The 23845-nt window shown below is 44.9% G+C and overlaps 1 protein-coding gene across 6 annotated transcripts in view; it reads right to left on the bottom strand.

The window, feature by feature from the left end:
- ATXN1 (ataxin 1) overlaps positions 1–23845 on the bottom strand; it is a 453250-nt gene that overhangs the window by 171153 nt on the left and 258252 nt on the right. For all 6 annotated transcript variants that reach the window (XM_062185423.1, XM_062185421.1, XM_062185434.1 and 3 more), the window contains one exon: positions 756–871. The gene's annotated coding sequence lies outside the window, so the exon portion shown is untranslated. The remainder of the gene's footprint in view (positions 1–755; positions 872–23845) is intronic.

Genomic DNA, 23845 nt, shown 5'->3' with positions numbered 1-23845 from the left:
CAAAACTCTTTGAACCTTTTTTTCTGACACAGTCTAAACACCAGGGGTAATCTTCAGGAAGCAGCAAAGCCACACAAATCCCAGTAAGCTGCACAGCACATAGGGTCCTGGAAGCTCATAAGGACGGCGTTGTCTTTTCATTCACCTGACATTGACCTTCTCAGGAAAGGTGACCTTCAACCCAAGTGCAGGAAAGGCTTAACTCATCTCAAAATCCCAACCTAGTAACTGATACAAACCAATATATCAGCTCATTTCGAATGAGAAGCACCAAAACCAACAGCTTAAACTTTCATACCTCAAGATTTAAAGCCAGAAAGAAAACTGTCATCCCAATGACATTCTCACATAAAGAAGAATAACTGCTGGATGGAATTCCTGGTGGCTGACACTCAGCCTGAAGAATCGGACTCCCTCTTCACCAGCCCTAGAGAACTGTAACAGCCTAGGGGAAGGCAGCTGCTTTCAACGTGATCCTGCCTGAGGGTACCAACAGAAAGGCTGTTTCTACAATGAAACAAATCACCGAGCTCCGATCTTTTTATTCCACAGGAGATAATGAGCAGCGCTCCACAGAAGCTACAAGGAAGGCAAGTTCACGGCAAATACAAACAGAACCTCTTTCCCTAAAAAAAGAAATTAATTGGATGATCACCTAGAGCTCATGCTAATACCCCTTCATCACCCTGGCTTGGGTACCCGCAATGATTCAGAAGACAAGCCACTGCAGATGCTGCTCTGAACCGAGAACTTACAACATTCACCGCGCGCCGTTCCCAGCCAGCCTCGGCCTAGGCTTCACCACGCAGACATCCCACAGAAGCTGGAGGGCTCCTGGGCTTTCTTCCTTTCACATAGAGATGGCAAATACCTAGCACGGGAACAGAAGAAAAAGAAACAAGTGAATGCATTGTCAAATCACTCATCATCTCAACAGATGAAGTCGCATGATCAATTAGACTAATTGATAATTCACCAAAGACCATTTTCCTGAGCCCTTCTCTCAAAAAAGGAAAATTCACTATTTTTGCATTTGCCATAGGGGACACAGTGTGGCACAACCAGCCTTCCTCTCCACCTCTCTCATCAAATGGAAACCAATTCTGGGAGACCTCAGACGCAATCCTGGCTGAGACCCAAACTCACAACACAACTTCAAAGTCAGCCACTTGATTTTACTCTCTGCAAACAGGGAGCAAGGACCAGCACCTTCTGCATTTTCATGCCTCATTTGGTTGCTGGGAAGATCAATAAGATCGCGCCTGCAAAGCACTCAGAGGTCCCTAAAAGAAAGGCACTATGTAAACACAAAGTATTATTAGTGGTCATAAGCCCGGTACTGAGCTCTGAGCCAGGATATAAAAGCCAGCTTTGGCAAGGCACCAACATTCAGCTGTCCCCAGAGCACCCAAATGTACACCTGCCAGCGTGGCTTCCTATGCTAGCCACTAGCGTGCAGTGTGTAGAATAAAAACACCAACAGCGAAGACTGGAACCTGCAGGAGAAAGACAGGCAAGGTACAGAGCCTGATGCAAATGAAGCAACATGCAAGGTGGGCATGAGAGGCACGTGCAGCAGCATGGTGAGTTGGCACACACCGCACAGTTCCTACAGGATCTGTGGGGCTGTGAGAGTTTTCCACTTGGCTGTGCGCCATTCCACCCACCAAGGCTAACACTTACACAGAAGTGAGCCGTGAGGCCCTATTAGGAAAGAACTGGATATGAGTTGGCTATTCATTTGCGGTTTTAATGAAAACACCTATCCAATATCCTAATCATTAATATTCCCCACAGCTGAATTTTTTATCTTTTCCTACCCCTATCCTGTTCAAGTCAGACCAGGGAACAGCTCTCTCCTGGACCAATATTAGCTAATGATTCAGACTTGTATACTTTTTTTTTCTAAAGATTTATTTATTTATTTGAAAGTCAGTGTTACACAGAGAAGGAGAGGCAGAGAGAGAGAAAGAGAGAGAGAAAGTCTTCCATCCACCAGTTCACTTCCCAGTTAGCCACAACGGCTGGTGCTGCGCCAATCCAAAGCCAGGAGCCAGGAGCTTCTTCCAGGTCTCCCACATGGGTGCAGGGGCCCAAGTCCTTGGGCCATTTCGTACTGTTTCCCAGGCCATAGCAGAGAGCTGGATCGGAAGAGGAGCAGCCGGGACTAGAACCAGTGCCCATATGGGATGCTGGCCCTGCAGGCGGCTTTACCTACTACGCCACAGCACCAGCCTCAGACTTATATACTCCTAAGAAGCCTACCTGAGGTACAGGAATTTACATGGGTGGCACTGGAGATGATGAAGCACACGGAAATTTACGTACTTCACTAGGATCCCGTGTGCTTCCCACATAAATCATCCACAAGTACCAGCCGTGTTTCTCGTCTCCACATCAGGAACATGTATTGAACAATGGCGGGCATCACGGGTGAGCACTGTGGGTGTAAGAAATAATATTCCCAAGGGGGATAAAAGTGGTCCCTTATCTCAAAAAAAAGTGGGCAAGAATGAATAATACCAAATCTTAGATTTGGAACTGGCAAAACACTGATGAGCATACCTCAAAATACAGACCTTTAAGGAACGGAGAGACAAAATTAGGGCAGAAGCGAGAAAGGAGGTGTCTGCTTGTCATATAATTAATCATCACTTTTATAGTGAATACAGTTTACCAAGTTCTTCCTGATTAATTAACTCATTCACTCAACACAATTTTCCTTGGTGCCACTACACCAAGTAGGCCATGTTCAATTGGGGGAACAAAGGGTGAAGAAAACAGACAAGAATTCTGGTCTCAAGGGGTCCCTTATCTCAAAAGGACGAGGCAATGAAGAACTAGAACAAGTGATTCTAGTACACACATGCCTGTGCACACACACACACAAATTTTTAATGGGGACAGGTATTATAAAGGAAAAGCAAGCATTGAAATTCGCAATCTCAGTGGAGGTAGCTCCATTGGCAGGAGGAGCTAAGGAAAGCTTTTCTTTTTTAAAAGATTTATTTATCTGAAAGGCAGAGTTACAGAGAGGCAGAGGCAGAGGCAGAGAGAGAGGTCTTCCATTCACTGGTTCACTCCCCAAGTGGCTGTCGTGGCCAGAGCTGTGCCGATCCAAAGGCAGGAGCCAGGAGCTTCTTCCAGGTTTCCAATGTGGGTGCAGAGGCCCAAGGACTTGCGTCATCTTCTATTGCTTTCCCAGACCATAGCAGAGAGCTGGATCAGAAGTAGAGCAGCCAGGACTCGAACTGGTGCCCAAATGGGATGCTGGAACTGCAGGTGGCGGCTTTACCCGCTATGCCACAGCGCCAGCCTGGAACATTTTTCTTACAAAACTTAACAGTAAGAAGGAAGTAAAAGATCAGCAGAAGTCAGCCAGGCATTGAGTTTCAAGATATAAGAAACAACCTCAGCATATGTTTGTCTGATCCAGAGATGTATAGCTAATTTCTATACTCCCTTTTTATTTTCCATTTCAACTGGGTCTCCTTGATTAAGAAATGAGCAACAGCACTGTTCTCAATGCCTTGAAAGAAGAGATAAGCCTTCCTTCTGACTTTAAAAATGACCACATTTGGGTCTCAGAGTCCCCCCCACCCACCCACACGTGCACACACACAAGTCATGTCTGTCAAACAACATCACCTTTTGCAAGTGTTAAGGAGGGGACGACTTCACTCCCAAATACACCCAAAGTCACCCCACCACCACCATGCAATGCAAAGAAACTCCCGACACCTGCATGCCACAGCTGCAGTTAAGAAAACCCATCCAAGAAAGGGCTAAAAACAGATCCCATTACATGTACACTTGTCAGAAAAACATCTTCCTGGTGCCTTGGCTGAGATTCCAAATTCCTGGCTTCCCGTTGACTCGGGACATTTTCTATTTCTCTCTCCCAGACCTACTCAGTATTCAGGCCCCCCTGTAACAGAATCCTGCCCTGCTCTCTCGGTTTCTGATGGAGTGCTCTATCCACTCACCCCAGTGAGCAGCATGAGGCAAAGGAGTAAAACGAAACAAAAGCATCATGTCTATCTGAAGTGTTTTCTTCATCCCTACCAAGCCAGATCTGGCTCAACTTAATTCTCGCCACTAAGGAAGTTCAGTAATTTGCACACTTCATCCTACAAAAGGAAGGCATCTTAGACAGGCTCATTCATGTTCTCCCATGAATGGAATAAGTGTGAAAGTTGATCTGAGGAGCTCAGTGTGGGCTATGCCTCCTCTTGTGGCACTGGCACCCCATATGGGCACCAGTTTAAGTCCCGACTTCTCTTCCGATCCAGCTCTCTTATGGCCTAGGAAGGCAGTGGGAGATGGCTCAATTGCTTGGACCCCTGCACCCATGTGGGAGACCCAGAAGAAGCTCCTGGCTCTGGCTTTGGATCAGCCTAACTCCCGCCATTGCGGTCATTTAGGGGAGTAAAACAGTGGATGGAAGACCTCTCTTCTCTCTCTCTGTAACTCTGCCTCTCACAAATAAATAAAGTCTTAAAAAAAGAAATTTGATCTGAAACAAATACTCCAGGCTGCTCTTTGAGTCTCTTTTCATGTAAGATGCCCAGGATAAAAAGTCATTTCTCCTACAGATATTTTAACAATACTCCAAGTTCAAAGTCTTTGAACAGCAGCCATGACTTTGACATAGTAGTTCTGACAAAGCTTAGCAAGTTCAGGAAGAAGAGAACAAGGAAAAGGACTTCCTGCAGCCAGGCTGTCCAGCACCTTGCCATTAGACCTGGAGAATTACATCAGGTTGTCAGTTTCATCCTCTGTCCAGAGGGAAAAAATGACATAATGTCACTTTCCCTTTCCCTCTCTACCCACACTACCTTCAGTAACGATCACACGTTTCAACCCAAGGTCCTTTTCAATTCAACATTCTGGTACACGACTGTCTTTTTTATACTTCACTGGATTTATTTCAGTCTTGAAGGCCCAAACTGTTTATAAGCTGCTTGATGAAAGAAATCTTGAGATGTCCTTCTTTTGCAACCTCCTTAGAGGGTGTAGTGGAAGAATCTGAATTTAAATTAAATGATCCATATCCCAAATCTATTCCAGGACTTAACCCCTGCTCCCAAGGAGTCACTCACTACTCTAGAGCTGTAATTTAAGCTCATCTCGCCTTTCTCTGTGCTTCCAGGGCCTGGAGCCCCTCCAACACCTGCCAGCCAAAGGAGAGCTCTCCACAGACTCAGAAACAGTGAAATTACACCTCAGCCTTCTCTTTTCTGCTCTTCCAGGCCCTGACATTTGTAGTCATTAGTGCCTTCTGCACAGCCGCCATCTCCTTTCGAGATGCAGGAAATCCCCGCCTCCTTGTCACCAGGAGCTTGTGTCTTCTATCCTCAGGGCTTTTCAACAGCCACACTTAAGGAAGCCCTCGTGGGGCATGGAGGACCTCTGAGGCAGTGGTTCTCACACTTGACCCAGCAGGAGAAATGGCTGGAGGCCTTGTAAGACCACAGATTGCTGGGCCCACACCCAGGATTTCTGCTTCAGGCAGGCCAGAGACCATGTATTTTCAACAAGTTTCCAGGTGATGTTGATGCTGCTGGGCCAGGACCCACGAGGAGACACTGTTTTTAGGGTGAGTCTTCCCATCACTCACACAGTTGGACAGAGGCCAAGATTGCTCTGAAAACAGCCTTCCCTCCATATCCCCAGGCAATGGTCCCAGGAACTCCCTGCTGATACCAAGACTTGAGCATGCTCAGGTTCCCTCCATAAAGCGGTTTAGCATCTGCACATAATCCACACAATCCTCCGGTACACTTTGTCATCTCTAGATGATCAGTGATACCTAATATGAGGGCATCACATCACATAGTTAATCTACCATATTGTGGGAAATCGTCTGTGTAGGATCAGTGCAGATGAAATCTTCCCTTTAAGAATTTTTCATTATGGAATTTGTAGATACAGATGGCTGCACTGGAGGGAGTGACACCTGTCTACTCTGAAAAAGTGACAAATGACTGGAAAACAACTTACTGTGCCCCCTCCACTTGCTCATGCTCTCTCATAATAAAGAAAATTCATACAAGAAATTTCATTTTTTCCTTGGATCACTTGGAGTTTTGTCTCTTACAACCAAAGTAGCCCGACTGAACGGAGACAGGGCCATCCTGTTGGTCCACACATCACTCTCTTGCTCTTCTTCCTTTGTCTTTTCCCCTTCCTGTAATTCCTAACTCTAAGGTATGTCTTCTCCAAGGCTATCTTCAATCTTCTGATCTTCCTATAATAATTTCCTTCTATTGCATACAGTTCTCCAATCTGCATCCTGGGCCCTCAGCAAGTTGCTAGGCATCAGCAGGATACGTGGCTTGGGACTGATTCTACTCTTTCCACGTGTTCTCCCAAACCAGTTCCTCCTCTTTAATTTCACACTTGTGCTAAGGGCAGCTCTGTCTTTTCCTCTTTCTCCCGTGGTCCATTCGTAGGCTACTTTCACCCATCTTACACCTTCTCCATTCTCACTGCCACCACTCAAGTTCAGACTCTGTTCCTCTTACAGCCAGCACATTGGTCTTCCTTGCCTCCTAGACCGACAGAGTCATCCCTGTTGGATCAAACTTCTAAAGCAGACACTATACAACACGACTGCTCCATGCCACCCCTTCTGTGGTTCCTACAGCTCCCCCAAAACCTTCCCAACTCTTCAGTGGATGGTTAAGACCTTCACAATGTGGTCCCAACATGCTGTTCCAGCTGGACTTCCCACATCTTCTCCAGCACGTGGAACCAGCCACTTCCTCCCTGAGAGTCCCCACTGCTGCTGCGCCGGTGGAAATTCAAGCCACACCTCCAGAGCCAGCTCAAACCTACTTTCTCGAGGACTCTCTCCCTCACCCTCCCAGGCTATGGCATTTCAAAGCCAAAGCATTTTTCTCTTGCACATGAGCTCCCTTCATTTTTATTCCTTTTGCTTAGGATACTCCTCAGTCTAGTCCCTGTCCGCCCACATAGCCTGTGGGACACTGTGTAAAGGGAGGGTCTGTGGCTGCTTTTTCTGAGCCTTGGGGAGCTTCTGCAAATGGCAGCCCTGGATAAACACTTACTGACTCAGAGTTTGAGAATGTGGTATTTTGCTTTCACGTTGTCTTGTCCTCAAGCGTCCTCCTCCTGTGGTCATCAAATAAGAGAACTCCCTTTTGGGTGACTTGGGAAGAAATCATTACAGAAGCCAACAGGGAAACTGCTCAACACATCAATGAGACGTTCTGCAGGAGAGCCTCTTCCTCCCACCCAGAACCAGGTTCTTTCTGATAAAGGAGCAGCCAGGGCTGCTGCAGTTGAGACTTTGGAAACACTTCCTCTGGACCACAGCACTTGGCCTAGCAGGGAGCTGGTGTCTCCTTGCAGCTCCCAGAGGGGCATAAAGGGCAGTCACGCAGGGCCAAGGGCTCCCTCTCCCCAGGAAACACATTTCTGGTACAGAGCTCTCTGGAGACAGAGGAATCCGCACAGGCCGGTCAGAACTCAGGCAGTGTTGCACGGAGGTCAAGAGTGGGACCAAGGCCAACACTCAAAGTATTCTGAGGAACTGGATTTATTTAGCGGATCACATGCTCCCTGTTCAATCAACATTGGACCGCTTATATGACTTATCTACTGCAAAATTGCTTCCAAACTGGCAATCTGTGGATACTTAGCATACACTTGGGGCACTTTTTACAGATATTAATTGGTTTGTGTTCAGGGAATAACATCTAAAATTAGTATCTGCCTAAAGAACACATTATCAGAGAGACAAATATGCTGAAAAACTCCTGTGATCAACCATTAAACACTTTCTTTACTGCACGTCAATCCACAGCACCATTTCCTATTATTAGCATGCTTTAGCACATAAAGGTAAGGCTTCATCCACACAGACACTCCGCAGGTGTCTGGATTTGTATGCAGGTTACATCTCCTCATTGATAGAGTGCATCGTTTGCTATGAAATATAATTATAATCCAGAGACAAGTATGTCTGCCTATCAAGAATAAAATGAAAATAAAATATAAGTTGAAGAGACAGATGTGAAATCCCTCATCTGTACTGAATAGCTACGGAATGCCATCTGCAGGAAATAATTTTATTAAAGATTTTTTTAAAGATTTATTTATCTATTTATTTGAAAGTCAGAGTTATCGGTGGGGGGGGCGGGGAGATATTGAGATCTTCAATCTGCTGATTCACTCCCCAAATGGCCACAATGGCCAGAGCTGGGCCAGTCAGAAACAAGGAGCCTGGAGCTTCTCCCCGGTCTCCCACGTGGGTGCAGGAGCCCAAGCACCTGGGCCATCTTCTGCTGATTTCTCAGTTGCATTAACAAGGAGCTGGATTAGAAGTGGATCAGCCAGGACTTGAACCGGTGCCCATATGGGATGCTGGTGAGCAGGGGGCAGTTTTACCCATTATGCTCCAGCAGCAGCCTCAGGAAATGATTTTAAAGACTAGAAGGCACATGGTCTTTACAGACAGTTTATTCCTGGCCATATTCGTTTACCACTGTGCTCCTGGGGGCATTGCTGACATTCAGCAGAAAGCTCTAGGGCCCAGGAGATGTAGGGATCTTGATCAAGAAGCCAAGAGGCCACACTGTGGTTACACATCCCCTTTCTGGCTGCATGAGTCATCACACACCTTCTCCCCAGGGGAGAGTTGTGTTCATGCCTGCTAGAGGAGGTCAGGGTTTCGCTCCGTGTTGAAGAGGGACTGGGTAAAACGTGGGAAAGGAGAACATGGCTTGGGCTGCCTGCTTTGATAATTTCTAAAACATTCTGAGCAGCAAAGTGCCATAGAAACCATGTGTAGAGGCCAGCATCCTGGTACAACAGACTAACCTAGCCCTTGTCTTCCACGTGAGTATCTGAGTCCTGAGTCCCAGCTGCTCCACTTCTTATCTAGCCCCCTGCTAAGGAGCCTGAGTAGGCAGCAGAAGGTGGCCCCTGTGCTTAGACCCCTGTCACCCACATGGGAGACCAGGATGGAGTTCCTGGCTCTTGGTTTTGGCCTGGCCTAGCCCCGCCCCAGCTGTTTCCAGTCATTTGCAGAGGGAACCATCGGGTAGAAGATCTAACTCTGCCTTCCAGATAGATAAATAAGGAAACCATGTGTCAGAGTCCAGTTCTTTAAGTCTTTTTCAGTTTCTGCTATATTGTTCTTTTTTAAATAACACAATATATAAAAAATTCTACAAAAGAAATATTTTCTTCCTATTCTCTTTGTGCCCTATTGCAAAGAGTTATGCAATAACATCCTCAACTATTTTACTTGGCCTGATTGCACAAAGCATGAAATCACAGGTTAAGATCAAATGATAAGACAATACATATATATTGCCAACCCCCAGCCTTTTGGACAGAAGTAACAAAATTCATTAATTTCAGTGAAAGAATCCTATCAAAGTCACAACTTCCTGTTCTCTCTATAAAATATTTACTACGCACAAGCATGGCTACAACTAGGACCTCAGATTATGCTTAGAAGAGCTAGTGCTTGGGTCGGTGCTACAGCATAGCAGGTTAAGCCGTCACCTGCGATGCCAGAATCTAATATGGGCTCCAGTTTGAGGCCCAGCTGCTCCACTTCTGACCCAGCTCCCTACTAATGCACTTGGGAGAGGCAGCAGAGGATGGCTCAAGTGCTTGGGCCTCTGCACCCACATGGGAGACCTGGAAGAAACTCCTGGCTTTGATCTGGCCCAATCCTGGCCATTGCAGCCATTTGGAGAGCCAACCAATGGATGGAAGATCTCTCTTTCCCTCTCTCTCTCTCTCTCTCTCTCTGTAATTCTGCCTTTCAAATAAATAAAAAAGAAATCTACAAAAAAAAAAAAGTTCTAGTGCTGCTACATAATTAAGGGCCATGTTCAAAGACTTTAAAATAATAGAACTATCTTCCAAAACTCCAAAGGAGGCAAAGTTTTACTATCCAACTTTTGCATATAATTCAGGGCCAATAGGGCCTTCCATATGAATATTAAGTCAACCTCACTTGTCTTTTTTGTCTGCCTGCTTTACCATATTAAAAGTCAACAAATATGAAGACTCCAAAGGTAATTCTTTTTTCACAGGATTCCAGGTAGTGCCTCCTTGCTTCAATATTACAACATTCTGATGCAATGAGAACAAAAGTATTGCAAGACAAAGGCACTATTGAAAACTTCTCTCCTTTTTGAAGGAGGCTTAATAAAACTATACAGCTTAAAACTGAGATTTCAAGGGTCTTAGCTGTGAACACCATGGAACAGAAACACCACCTGGCAATAAATCCCAGGATTACCTGTAGAAACACCAAAGGCAGGTACACTTTGATGTGGGTAACCTGGTGCCGGCTAAGTACTGAGAAATGCAACTGTTCTTTCTTTCTTTCTATGAAGGTGCAGCTGACAATTTGATAACCATATTTGGAGCCAAGACCCAGCATACAGAGCGGTATGGAGTGCAAGCACATGCTCCCAGCCCTTTCTGAGCCCACTACAGGTCACACTGCCAATGAAAGTCCTCACTGGTCACTCGCTATGAGATTTTAAGCTCAAATAAAGGAAAATACCAGCTACTATTTCATGAGTCAGAGAGCCTGGCAAGCCACAGTCACAGCTGGCCTTCAAAGTCCTGAAACTCAATTAAAATCTCTCATGATCGTGTTCATTAAAAATCCCAAAGGCGTTCTTTACACAAGAAGCAGTCTAGGAGTTTCCGACATCTCTTTAAAAATAAATATTTAAAACTCTCTAGAATTAGCAACATCTGTTTGCCACCCGCTCTAGAATATGCATTCCCAGGTTACTGCATTGCCCCGGCTTCTAACAGGAGGGAAACATAACGGGTTTCTTCCCCCATTTCAATCATCTTCCAGATGTAGGGACTTCTGAGAGCCGCCCAGGTACAACTCTCAACACCTCCAAACTGGAGAAGAGCTCTCTTGCGCCTTAATTGTTTTGTCTAAAAAGCTCTCAAAAGTTCACTCTGGTACCTTTTTCAGGCAAAATAAGAGGCCTTTTACAAAAATTCTATTGCTAAAACAATGGAATTCTCTGGGGAACGACTTCGTTATGGAAATGAAGTGACAGCTTCTTTTATCTAGCCAGGCAGAAAGTCTGCATTTATAAAAGGCATTCAGAGCACTCAAGTGTTGTGTGTGGGAGGAGAGAAAATGCTATTTTTAATTCAGATTGCAGCATTCCTCCCATCCAGGTCTTTCAGTATAATCATAATTATAATAAGACTCATCTAAAAGGAAAAAAAAAAAAAAAGATTCCCATTCCTGCTGACCCCAGCAGAAAAAGAGAGAGAAAAAGAGAACATGAAAATTAAGGGAATGATTAATATAACTTCCTTCCACTTTTAGATCATGCTGTGGGCTTGGAGATCCACCTTCCGGGCCACCAGAAATGACTCTCCCACATCCAGTCCTGAAAGCGTTGAAACTCAATAACAGCCTTACCCCTCCTCTCCCCACACAAGTGTACATTTTGGTCCACGTGACTTTTCACTCTCCCGGGTTTGCAGGAATGGCCTGTGCCTGCAGGGTCTCTAAGAATTAACATTCCTTGGCGACTCTGTGAGAGGCCAGTCCAGCTGGGTGGCAGGGTTGCACTGGAAACCCAATTTCTAATTCCACCAATGGGGAAACTCCTCTGGGAAGCACGAGGTGGCTGGGCTTCCATGTGGACAAACACACACCTCTCCAGGTCAGGAGTGGAATCTGGGCAGTGAGGTTTAAGAGTGCTGGTACGAATCCTGCACCAGTGCAGTGACTCTATACTTAAGTGATGGTGGAGGAAAACACTGTACGAAGAGCTGATGGGACAAGGCCCTCTAGCAAGGCTGATGACTGGCTTAAGACTACTTGCTCAGGAGTAAGGGGAAATGAGGTAAGGAAGATATTTTTTTTAAAAGATGGACTTGGGCCATAGTCTACTGCTTTCCCAGGTCGTAGCAGAGAGCTGGATAGGAAGTGGAGCAGCCGGGACTCGAACCGGCACCCAATAGGATGCTGGCACTGCAGGCGTCAGCTTTACCCGCTGTGCCACAGCACCAGCCCCAGGAAGTGCTTTAACACAAACCAGGAGGAAAAGAAAGCTAGGCATCAGAAGCAATGGATGGCAGGCTTATTACTGGCTGATCTGTACAGTGATCTGCCCTCAAGGAGACCCAACAGGCCAGTCCACTGCAGTGGCTTTCAATGTGGTAAGCCTGGGCTTCAGCAGAAGTCAGCTTGTGAAGAGCCCTGGCAGCTCTGCCAAGAGTTGGATCACTGGAAATGGACCTGCCCTGGAGTCGAAGGATGCCCAGGTCAGAGCCACAGATCTTATTGGCTCTAAGCTGAAAAGCCCTTCACTCAGCCCAACTTCCAAAGTGACCACTGCAGCTGAGGGTATGGTCAAGCAGGGTCAGCAACACTGCAGGCAGAACTGTAAATTTCTTGTTAGAGATGCCCCCTGCCTTTACCTGGCCAGCTCTCCTCCCAGGCCAGCCAAGTAATGAAAGTCAACAGAGTGCCTTCCCCTAGGAGGTTCACACCTCCCTTAGGATATACCCCATGTGAAGAGATAGATAGGTCTGGGCCTCTGCATTTACAAGACCTAAAGCCCAACAGATTATTATCAAGCCCCTTCTATCAGGTTCTATTTGCCTCTCAATCAGAAAAATTACTTGTAGCTTAGACAGCACCTTTCTTAGCTCCTCTAATATGACTCTGTCCTTTGTTCTAGGCCCTGTCTAGTGCACTTGGGCCTCATTCCTTTGTAATCATAACCTCTACTCTACCACCAATGGCTCTACTCCCAACATGTGTGTACTGATGGTCCTCTTCCCCACTTAATGCTGTATAATTGTTCAAACCTGGTAAATGCCACTCTTAGGATCATTGGTTACTATCCTCACTCTGTCTTTTATGACCTTGTCTAAATATGACCAGAGTCGGTAAACTTGGAAGGCTTCCATAGCCTTGGCAACTCATGACGACAGCCTAGGATGGTTACTGGCGCCATAAACTAGAGTGTCAATTTGTTGGGTCAACAACAGGAGCCACTGTGCACCTGCTCCTCATGTGGGATCTCTGTCCTTAATGTGCTGTACATTTTGATTTAATGCTATAACTAGTACTCAAACAGTATGTTTCACTTTGTGTTTCTATGTGGGTGCAAACTGTTGAAATCTTTATACTAAATTGATCTTCTGTATATAAAGAGAATTGAAAATGAATCTTGAAGGGGAGAGGGAGCGGGAGAGGGGAGGGTTGCGGGTGGGAGGGAAGTTATGGGAGGGGGAAGCCATTGTAATCCATAAGATGTACACTGGAAATTTATATTCATTAAATAAAAGTTAAAAAAAAAAGAAAAAAAATGTTAAGGACCAAAGTACTTGGGCCATCTTCTGCTGCCTTCCCAGCACATTAGCAGGAAGCTGGATCAGAAGCGGAGTAGCTTGGGTAACGGTATGTAGTCCCCTGCTCCATGGCTATGCCCAGATTCTCTGCAACTGTGGTTTGAAACTGCACATTCTCTAGTAGTATGTATCGTGCCTGTCTTTACTCTCTTATACGCATTGCCCTGGGCACGGGGCGTGGCTGCCAGGACCCACCAGTGAAAACCTTTGCCTCTTCTCCACGGTTAGCGGTGGCTGCTCTTCCCTTAGTGTTCCCCAGCCCTTTCTTATTTTTTTTTTAATTTTTTTTTTTTTGACAGGCGGAGTGGACAGTGAGAGAAAGAGACAGAGAGAAAGGTCTTCCTTTTGCCATTGGTTCCTTTTGCCATTGGTTCACCCTCCATTGGCCGGCGGCGCATTGCGCTGATCCGAAGCCAGGAGCCAGGTGCTTCTCCTGGTCTCCCATGGAGTGCAGGGCCATCCTCCACTGCACTCCCGGGCCATAGCAGAGAGCTGGCCTGGAAGGGGGGCAACCGGGACAGAATCCAGAACCCCGACCGGGACTAGAACCCGGTGTGCTGGCGCTGCAGGCAGAGGATTAGCCTAGTGAGCCGCAGCGCCGGCCTCCCAAGCCCTTTCTAAGGCAAGTCTTATTTTATTTTATTTTATTTATTTATTTTTTTTTTGACAGGCAGAGTGGACAGTGAGAGAGAGAGAGAGAGAGAGAGTGAAAGGTCTTCCTTTGCCGTTGGTTCACCCTCCAATGGCCGCTGCAACCGGCGAGCTGCGGCTGGCGCGCTATGGCTGGTGCACCGCGCTGATCCGATGGCAGGAGCCAGGTGCTTCTCCTGGTCTCCCATGCGGTGCAGGGCCCAAGGACCTGGGCCATCCTCCACTGCATTCCAGGGCCACAGCAGAGAGCTGGCCTGGAAGAGGGGCAACCGGGACAGGATCCGGCGCCCCGACCGGGACTAGAACCTGGTGTGCCGGTGCTGCAAGGCGGAGGATCAGCCTAGTGAGCCGCAGTGCCGGCCTCCCAAGCCCTTTCTAACGCAAGTCTTACACAACCTGGAGGCAGTGGCCCACTGGGCCCCACTGCCATCCTGCAGCTGGGACTGGTGCGCATGACTTAGACACCCACAGGCGCTGGAGAGCTGTTCACCATTGCCTTACAGTATGTACCAGACGGTTAAGTATGAACAAAAGGGAATAAAAATACCTCACGCCACAAAAAAAAAAAAAAAAAAAAGCAGAGCAGCTAGGACTCAAGCTGGCACTGGCACTGTGATGTGGGATGTTGGTGTAGGGAGTGGTGGCTCCATCTGCTGCACCACAACACCGACCTCACTCTAGACCTACTGAACCGTCACTGTCTTCCCCCATCTCTCAGCCCCTGGGAATCGCTAACCTGCTTTCTATCTCTATGGGTTTGTCTAATCTGGATATTACATATAAACGAGATCATACGATATGTGCCCTTTTATGATTAGCTTCTCTTAGCATAATGTTTTCTGAATTCATGAATGACATAGCAATATGAGCACTCCATTCCTTCCCTGGCTGAATAAGTTCCATTGTATGGACATATCAATTTTGCTGTCCATTCATCATTTGGTGGATACTTCAGTTGGCTCTCCCTTCTGGCTATCATGAACAATGTTGGACAGAACATGTGTGCATACATCTTTGTTTGAAAACCCATTTTCAATTCTCTTGGCTATATACTTAGGAGAGAAATTGCTAGGTCAAATGGTAATTCTAGTTTCAACTATTTGAGGAATCGTCAAATTATTTTACACAGTTGTTGCCATATTACATTTCTATCAGCAATATACAAAGATTCCAATTTTTCCACATCCTTGTCAACACTTGTTATTTTCCTTTCTAATCAGAAATTATGGCTATCCTAACAGGAAGGAAGTGGTATCTCACTATGGTTTTGATTTGCACTGCCCTATTCACACATGGTGATAGGCCTTTTTTCACATGCTTATTGGACATCTGCGTATCTTCTGTGGAGAAATGTCTATTAAATGTCTTTGCCCATTTTTACACTGGGTTGTCTTTTCATTTTGAATTGAAAGAATTTCTCGGCTGGCGCCGCAGCTCACTAGACTAATCCTCTGCCTTGCGGCGCCGGCACACCGGGTTCTAGTCCCGGTTGGGGCGCTGGATTCTGTCCAGGTTGCCCCTCTTCCAGGCCAGCTCTCTGCTGTGGCCCAGGAGTGCAGTGGAGGATGGCCCAAGTGCTTGGGTCCTGCACCCCATGGGAGACCAGGAGAAGCACTTGGCTCCTGGCTTCAGATCAATGCAGTGTGCCGGCCGCAATGGCCATTTGGGGGGTGAACCAACGGAAGGAAGACCTTTCTCTCTCTCTCTAACTCTGCCTGTCAAAAAAAAAAAAAAAAAGAAATTCTCATATTACAAACTAGACTCTCACAACAAATATAGTTTACAAATATTTCCTCCTATTTCACAGGCTGTCATTTGACTTTTTTGAAGATGTCTGATGTTCAGAAAAGTTTTTGATTTTGATGTGGTCTACTTTATTTTTCTTTTGAGCTTGTGCCTCTTGGTATTATATCTCAGAATCCATGGTCAAATACAAGGTCAAGAGGGCTTACATTTTCTTCCTGGAGTTTCTTCTCGTTTTAGCTCCTACATTTATATCACTGACCCAACGTAGGTAATTTTTTGTATATGGGATGAAGCAAGATTCCATTTTCTCTTTTGTATGTGTCCTGTGTGTCTTTTCCAGTTATCTCAGTCTCATTTGTTGAGAAGAATTAAGAGACATTTTGAGTATGGAATGATTTTAGTCCTTTTTCTCAAAAAAAAAAAAAGGAGTTTAAAAATATATATCATTCTGAAAACCAGTGAATTGGATTTTGGTTATAGTGTGACTATATTCAGCACGCAATGAATATTTAAATGTTTCTTCCCTCACTCCACATTCTGGGGACGTGGCATGTTTTCACCAGGGCCACAGTCCTAAGCTTTGAGACAGGCTAGCCGGTTCTTGGGTGGTCCTTTTGCAAGGACTAATTTCCAAAAGCAACAAGCAGCCTGAGGGTGCTACTCTTGAAATTCCTTTTGCTTCTGTGTGTTTCCCCATCTAGTGAACTACTTCCTGTCCTTAGATGTCTAGAGACCTCTGCTCTCTTTCCCAGCTTAACAGCAACCTGTTAACATTGGCTTTTTGGAGAGAGCTTAATAATCTAATTCATACTCAGCTATGCACGACCAAGAGAAATGACATACTTTCAGCACGATGCCCAAGTCTCTGTTTACAGGAGGCATAAAAGACTGAAGTATGGGCTATGGAATCTAGGTATCATCCATTCAGCTGCTACAAGAACTGGAGACTTTCCAATCCCCCGTAAGCATCAGCTCTCAAAAGCTTGGCTGCATATTGTGATTCCCTGGGGAGCTTTATAAAATATTAGTGCCTGGGCTCCACCCAAGGAGATCCTCACATAATCTGTCTGGGTGCAGTCAAGGCAATGGGAGTCCGGAATGCTCCCCAGGTGATGTTAATGTATGGCCTGATGAGGAGTCCATCATCAGAGGCTGGGACTGGCCTTTCATCTCACAGGTGGCTCTCCTTACCACCTAGCACCACTTGCAGGCCATAATAGATGCACAAGCATCTACTTTAAGTTTCATTTCATGCTAAAACAAAACTTGAATTGCTATATCAGCTCTCATTGCAACTTCCCAACAACCTCGTGAAATTAAGTTTATTATTGCAGTGAGACAGGCAAGGAAATAAACTCTGAGGACTGATTAAACAGCCCCACATCACAAAACTTGGAACATTTATGCTGTCTCAATAATTTCAAAAAGGGCCAACTCTTAGGATATGGCCATACAACCTGGTGCTCAGAGCCACAAACAGAACAGAGACAGCTTCCACCCAGGACACATCTTGTTAAATGGGGCTAAGGGATATCGACATAGGAAGCGGACATTTAGGGTATCTCTAAATTCAGGACGATACAATGCAACACCAGGGATGCACTTCAGAAGGGTTACCAAAGGTGGTGGGAGAGTAGCGATTCTTGCAAACACATAGTAAGACTGGCAGTGTCATGAAATTCCTTTCCTCTGATATGAATGTGAAAACACTGAGGAAGATACCACTTCATTCATTTAGGAATTAATTTGATCCTTACATATAATTAAGAGCTCAATCGGTGTATAATAGCAAGATGAAAGCATAACAGGCAAATACCTCCAATACTTAAATATTCAGATTTTTGTAGGAGAGAAGGTGGTACAATTTACACATAATAACAGCTTGTCCACCAAACCATGGGGCACATTAACCAGCTATGGCCCAATAGAAGAAAGTTGGAATTGACCAAAAATACTGGTAATGATGGTAGAAGTTGAGTTCCAAGTCACTTTGCTCCCTTCTTTCAATCTGATGCACTCAAACAAATGTGCTGGTTCCCACACGGGCATGTGCCTGCCTGCGTGAATACCAGGCTTGAGGGAAATACATTCTGGTACTGTGATTTTTCATAGGTCTAACTTATTTTTCCTTAAAGAAGGCAACTGGCAGAATTTCTCTGGGGCAGATTTAGGAACTGGGAATGAGTAAGGCTTTGCTGGAGGTTTCTACACCAGTATCAGAAGTCAGTTCGAAGAGAAAAGTTTTCACAAGTGGGAGCTGTACCTGCTTGTCTCCTACTTGTAGTGAATCTGTCAATGTTCTTTCCAGTGTATCAAGATTTTACTCTTCAAAATCATTCTCGGTATGTTCTGAATTGCTATACTTTTAAGTTAACTACTTCTCAAAGTGCTGTTTAAAATCTGACATCTTCAACCACATTTCAGGCTTAGAATATATCTATATTTGCAAAGTCTCATTGGTTCTTATGAGAGTGCTACTTACAAAAAATGCACTTGACAGCCAATCTCTTGGAAATGATTCGTGCAGAAATTGTGTTCAAATTACTTTATATCAAGACATTTAAGAAAAAATGTGGTTTTCTTTGTAATAGGCTAAAAATAATGATATCTTTTATCTTCAGCTGAACATGTACATATGTTGTCTAAGCTGTTGCATTTAAACAAATTGAAAAACAGTAGGATTCTGGCTATAGTCCATACAGAAACAAAACTTGCCCAGAATATCATTTTAAGCATTGAAAAAAAATTAACTGTTGTTTTCCACAAAGTTTAATCCTGCATATAGAATCAGAGTTGTCTACCAAGTCCACAACATCAAATTACAAAACCTAATGTCTCAGAAACAGACAGCAAACTCAGAAAAAAAGTAATTATTGCAGTGCAATTTTACATCAGGAAAAAAAAAGAGACTAAGAGAGTTACACAGTTTACATTTCTACAGCTTCCTTTTGCACTATTGGGCAACATGCTATTGAAATTGATCCCTAAGGCAAAAGTATATCTAAATTACCCCTAAGTTACACCTCTAAAATAATCCCCATAACACATTGCACTGAATGCATAGCAAGTGCAAAGTACTGCTAGGTGAGATTCAGAAATATCTATAGATTAATCAAACTCTTTGAACACAGAATACTGCTTTTTAAAACCCCATCTGCCAACAATTCTAATAAAAAGCTTCCTTGATTCCTCATCAACAACAGCATTTGGAAATGCATTTTTTTAAAAGCCAGAACCCTACCTTTAAACAGAATCTTAAAGCAAAATCTAGTACACAAGATAAATAAAATTGAGGCTCTTTATATGATGTCTTCTACCATGTCCTCATCCATCAGTACCAAGCCCTTCTGAAGTCAGTCACACGGGGCTGGGGCGGGGGGCACTGAGGGATCCTTAGGACACTGGGCAAGAAGTTCTGACCCCCACTCCCCTCAACAGCCTACAGTCCCCAGCCTAGGGGCCCTCTACGATTTGCTCCTTTTTTTCGCAGCCTAGCAGATTCACAGCACAGCACCATTGATGGGGGATGGACTGTTTGTGGCACACATTGTGTACTATGCTCTGTGTTCCCTGTGCCTTGTCCACGCTGTTCCTCAGCAGGGACCCTCCCCCCTTCCTGTCCCTCCACTGTTGATGGGTGCCAAGACTCCCCACAGTCTGCTCAGTCGTATACGATCTTAGCTGCATGTACACACCAAGCTGGGCGGGAACTGTTCATACGGCGTTCACCTAAGCTGACCCGGGGGTAACACAAGGACAGAGTGTACTATATTTATGCTTGTACCCTGGCTTGTAGCACAGATCTTCATAAACATTAAGGTCTTGAATCAGGGCTTCATAGAGATTCGGTGAATGAATAAATGAAGAGGACTGGATGATATGACTTGATGTACTTTCATCGAACCAGTGGAAAACTGCTATATAAAATACATATATGTACATAGTACAAGAGAGGATACTTTAAAAATGTTTATGGAAAGTTGGGATTAAGAGAACATTTATTTTGCTGAAAAAATTTTGACATCCTTATATAGTTCTTTCATAATATGCATTTTCCACAAAGTTTTTGAAGTAGACTTGTATATACTTTTAAAAATTATGGTTAAAAACACCTAACATAAAAGTTGTCATTTGAACCCATTTTCAAATTCCATGGTATTAAGTACATTCACAGGGCTGGCATTTGGTGCAGCAAGGTAAGCCGCCACCACCACGATGCTGGCCTCGTTCTTTTCCCGGGTTCTTGTCCTGGCCATTTCACTTCTAATCCAGCTCCCTGCTAAATGCCTAGGAAAGCAGAAGATGGTTTGAAGTTTAGGCCCTTGTCACCCACATGGAGATCTGGATGGAGTTCCAAGCTCCTGGCTTTTGCCTGGCCCAAGCCTCTGTTGCAACCATTTGGGGAGTGAACCAGTGGATGGGGCATCTCTGTCTGTCTCTCCACCTCTCTATCTCTGTCACTCTGACTTTCAAATACATCTTTTTCAAAAGGTACATTCACACTGTTGTGAAACCACCACCACCATCCATCTCCAGAACTCTTCGTCTTGCCAAACTGAAACCCTTGTATACATATATTTAAAAAACAGCTTTAATAGCATAACTTCATGACCTGGGTGTGACTGCTCCTGTTCTTCACTTCCCTCTCGCCCTCACCTGCTGCATGTCTTGTGCCTTTCATCCACATTTCTTTAACGAGAAATGTGGTTTATGTGGTTGAGACATGTGTCAATGAAACTCCTGCCTACCAGCTGAGCTGACTAGCTAACAGTTTGAATTGCTACAAATGAATTTCCCAGGTTATTTTCCTAAGCTCTCACCAAATCCTACAAACACAGACTGTTAGAAGTCAGCACTCACCCCTGGGACTGATTCCCGCTTTCTGGAAAAGCATGCCTTTTAAAGCTCAGAGCCTGTGAGTAAGTTAGCCTAATCGAACACAAGCCACAGCTTACATGAGGGTTACTTTAAAAAGTTGGTGGAGGGGCCAGCACTGTGGCATAGTGGGTAAAGCTGCCACCTGCAGCGCTGTCATTCCATATGGGCTCCAGTTCAAATCCCGGTTGCTCCTCTTTCTATCCAGCTCCCTGCTAATGCACCTGCAAAAGCAGCAGAGGACCCCCCAAAAAAATCCTCGGGCCACTGCACCAGCATGGGAGACCCAGAAAAAGCTCCCAGCTGTGGATTGGCTCAGCTCCAGATATTGCGGCCATCTGGGGAGTGAACCAGTGGATAGAAGACCCCTCTCTTCTCTCTCTTTCTCTCTCCCTTCCTCCCTCCCTCCCTCTCTCCCTCCCTCTCTGTAATTCTTCCTTTCAAATAAAAAAAAAATAAATCTTTAAAAACAAAATTTGGTGGAAAAATTAGATGAAAAGTTAAGATTATTTTTGTGTAAAATTAAAATCCATGCATGTTTTTCATAACACATATTTCCTATGAACTTTTAAAGAACTTCTCATATGTCATACCCATGTGATTTTGTTCATTTTCACATTTCAGACATTTGAACTTATTTTATGTATGATGAGTGTGTAAAAGGGTGGTTTTCTTCCCCCAGGAAACTAATCATTAACTCTGCAGTGCATCTGATCATCAGTAGCACCAGAATAATCAAAGTCGGCACATATCTCACATGTGTTTATATAGAATGATTTTTAAGTGAAAATGTTTTCATATAATAACCATGTTTGCAATCTCACACATGGAGGAATATAAAGCATAGAAATAAAAGGATGAAGAAGGTGAGAAGTCACCCCAGTGAATGGGAGGAGGTCAGGCGTGGGAAGGAAGCCAGCTGGACGCCAGGCATGAAGGGGCCAGGAACTGCTCCCCTAGGAATCTCTCCACTATCCCCAGCCTCAGGAACCCCAAGTGTGAAACTGAAATGGGAAATGAAAATTAAGTTATTCTTGACATCTTTCCCGCAGCAACAGTCAACAACTTTCTGACCTTCTTCGACCTCTTGGGGTCTGAGAGTTCTCCTGAAGAAAAGGGTTGGAACACCTGTCATTCCACTTTGCATGGCCGTGTCAGGCCCTAGAAAGAGGAAGAGCCCATTACCTCCTGTGCTCACAAGATCTCCCTGCTGCTACTTCTGCAGCACCCAGCTCCAGTTCTGTTTTCCAACTGGGATCACTGCTACTGTTACTTCACAGCAGACAGCTATGTACCTAGGTTATGGATGATCAAGAGGCCAAATGTAGCCAGACACAATCTAAAAGTTCCTAATCTCAGCTCTGGTCAATAGGATACCTAGACACATGTGCAGAACACACTTAGTCCTTGTCTGAAACAAGGTAACTTGCCAGCAACCTGAACATCAACTTTCTTGACTAATCAATCAACATGCTTACTCTGTGTCAAATGAAACCAGGAGCACCTGCCTACCCCACCATCTTCCTGTGACAGAGAAGCAAGCACACAGCAGGAAAAAGCTCCCTGTTGCTGGGTGTAGTGTGCTGCTGTCAAGACTGCTTTTGCCTTTTCCATCATTAGGTCTCCCTGACTTCCCAAACCCTAACGAGTGAACACAAGGAAGAACGTGTAGGCTTTATTGGCAGGTAAAGAGCCTGGGCAGTCCACTAAAATAGAAAGGTAAACACAGCAATGAGATTTCCCCTTGCAATAAAAAAGGAGATTTAACAGGAACACAAGCCAGACTTGCTGAAAAAGCAGCCTTTGTCCCATACGAAAATCACTTGACTATTTAGAGAGGACTCAAATTTCCTGAAATACTGTACTTTCAGTGACCCGTGTACATTGTGACAGGGCTCCGTGCTCAGAGACAGCCAGCAGCTGAAGGAAAGCAAATTAGCGTCTCAGTGATAAGATGATTGAGAGCATAAACTATCATGCTCCTATCTTTTAAACATTTAAGTCATTTTAGTATTGCTTCCCTCGCCAGACTAAATGAGTTATAAAAACCTCTGCTTTCTCATAAAAGCCTCCATCCACCGGAGGAACGCTGATTGATGTGACAACGAACAGCACAGGATTCCATCTCCTCCCTCCCCTCAGAAACAACTTCTTTCTGCGATCCCCCTTTTCACTTCATCTGCGGCACGGTGCCTACACCTGCAGCACAAACCCCGGCTGAGGGGCACCCAGGGTTCTGCAGAGGATCGTGCAGGACGTCTTACTCTAAGCTGAGCGGCCCAAGAATGAAAGGTCTTTGGAAGCCCTGAGGACTGTGTGTAGGGGACTGCAGCAGGCTGGCCTCTGAGCTGGTGATTTGTTTCATTTGTTTCATGCTGTGACTCATTGTTTGGGTGACAAGGAGCAGGCAACATCTTTTCACATTCATCATTTTATTGAGCACCAAATCTAAGGAACAAAGTGCTGTAAGAAAGAGGGTCCTTTGGGGTTCTGACTTTTCTCCAGTAGGATCTTAACTGAACACTTTTATATAAGCAGATGTCCTATCTGACCTCTCCCTTTTAAATTTCCAGGAAATAAGACGCCCATGTATAGGTCAGATCCCAGGCAGCTCAGAAAATGGTGATTTTTCTTTCTTTCATTTTTTTTTTCTTTTGTTCTTCTTCTTATTCCATATTTAACAGTAGCCAAGACATTTAAATTCTCTGGAAGACACCACAGCCATTTACATGATAAGCTCAAAAATATTAATGCCTAGTTAGGAAGTGTTAGGAGAACTGATGAGTTACTGTTGGTGAATCACTTTGCCATTCCCAGGTCAAAGATGTGAAATGAACATTATTGTTGTTTCCGTGAAGGCTCACTGGCGAACTGTGGTTGAGTGGGTCTAATTAGAATACCAGAACTCATAACTTTTTGCTAAGAAGCAAAAGCATTTTTGTAGTATTTTCCTTTCCCCAACTTCTTTTCTGTGCTAAAGGGCATATATCACTCAGCACGACCTAGTAACCTGATACACGTGAAAATAAACCCAAGGCTGCATGGCTGGCTGGCTGGAAAGATGGGGTGGACTGACAAGTGGACGGCCGCCAACCAAGTACACTTATGCTTGCAGGCCATAGATTATGGCTGCTATTTGAGAACCTACTGCAGAAACAGACCCTCGTGCTTTGAA

The sequence above is a fragment of the Lepus europaeus genome, chromosome 3 (assembly GCF_033115175.1).
Source record: "Lepus europaeus isolate LE1 chromosome 3, mLepTim1.pri, whole genome shotgun sequence".
Taxonomy (NCBI): domain Eukaryota; kingdom Metazoa; phylum Chordata; class Mammalia; order Lagomorpha; family Leporidae; genus Lepus; species Lepus europaeus.
The sequence above is the reverse complement of the archived record's forward strand: the minus strand, read 5'-3'. Positions and strand labels throughout refer to the sequence as shown.